Here is a 1,442-nt window from a genome sequence, read left to right on the forward strand (position 1 = left end):
TTCCCAATAGTAAGCAAGCGTAGGGCGCCGATATGGATCATCATCATGCAACCCGTCATGATTACCCCGTGGGTTTGCCATGAGGGGGTTCTTCAAATCGGGCCGTCCAACCGGGATCCGCTCCCACATCCACACGGATAGGCTCCAAACAAACCCAGACAATGAGGATGTACCTCCCTTCCTCCGACACGCCAAGTCAAGCTGCAATCAAACAAACATGTTAGATATGGAGGCGCATGACAAATGCAAAATAATTGGTTGCAAATATCTCTTACCTGACGATACAAGTATGCTAGTGCGGCCGAACCCCAGCTATACTGGGTATCCCAGTTATTAAGTGGCTCCAAGAACATCCAGAGGGCTGAGTTCCCGGTTGCATCTGAGAAGACTACCTTGGTTAGTACATACCAAAGATAGGCCCGCGCGTACTGCTGCACAACCACGTCATTGGCATCCTAAGGGCACGGGTTGGTGTTTCCTCTGACCAGTTTTAGCCAAGAATGCCTCACTTTCGCTGTATCGGCCTTGCCTTCCTGAGGGCCCTCGGGCTGAACGCCAATTAAATCGGCAGTCCGTTCTCGCCAATTACCCACGCTGACACGACCGGTAATAGCTTGTCCATTGATAGGAAGGCCGCTTATCATAGCCATGTCCTGTAGGGTCATCGTCATCTCCCCACATGGAAGGTGGAAGGAGTGAGTCTCCGGCCTCCAACGATCCACAAGTGCGGTCAGCGCCGCGTGGTTCACCGGGGGAGCGCGTCGCTTAAACTGCAACACGAATGGGAGAAGACCCAATCTCCCAATGTAAGGCTCATACCGCGGGTCGTAATCAAAGTCATCAGCGGAATGACCCCTCATGCGCATAGCAACTACAACCTGCAAATAAAGTGATGTTTTAATAATCAATACAAGAACACAAATGAGAAACAACGAAAATTGACCCAGTCTTGCTTCTTACCTGTCCATTTTCAATGGCACGAGCACGATGCTCCTTATCCCACTCATCGATTAATCCGTCATACCAAGGTCCATCACCATCCGCCATCCTACAAAAAAATTTCACAAAAATCTATGAATACATGAACAATATCAAACAATTTCCTTCTCCAAGTTTATTCCATATGAAAACACCATTCTTCTCAAACATAACCACATCATTTCTTTCTTCTACATATGCACACATATCATCTAGAGTACCAAATTTCACCATCAAATATATTTCATTATCATCATCCGCCATTCTATTGAACAAATCATGTCACACACAATAAGAAAATTTCATCATCTCTTTTGCATAAATTTTTTTGCCAACAATAGTATGCCAACAATAGGATTATCTACACATACACACATCATCTATCAAACCAAATATAGTATGCCAAAGTCTATTTTACATACACAAATCATATATTCATCACCCCTCTTAATTCAAAAAAAAAT

At 44.7% G+C, this 1,442-nt stretch overlaps 1 long non-coding RNA gene across 1 annotated transcript; it reads right to left on the bottom strand.

Moving 5' to 3' along the window:
* Positions 1 to 7: 7 nt before the first annotated feature.
* LOC119348548 lies at positions 8 to 1,050 on the bottom strand. The gene is made up of 3 exons (XR_005169004.1): positions 961 to 1,050; positions 276 to 878; positions 8 to 201 (listed from the first exon to the last, which is right to left on the bottom strand). It is a non-coding gene; the product is annotated as an uncharacterized LOC119348548 (long non-coding RNA).
* Between the last annotated feature and the right edge of the window lie 392 nt (positions 1,051 to 1,442).

Source organism: Triticum dicoccoides, unplaced genomic scaffold (genome assembly GCF_002162155.2).
Source record: "Triticum dicoccoides isolate Atlit2015 ecotype Zavitan unplaced genomic scaffold, WEW_v2.0 scaffold96722, whole genome shotgun sequence".
In the NCBI taxonomy this organism is placed as follows: domain Eukaryota; kingdom Viridiplantae; phylum Streptophyta; class Magnoliopsida; order Poales; family Poaceae; genus Triticum; species Triticum dicoccoides.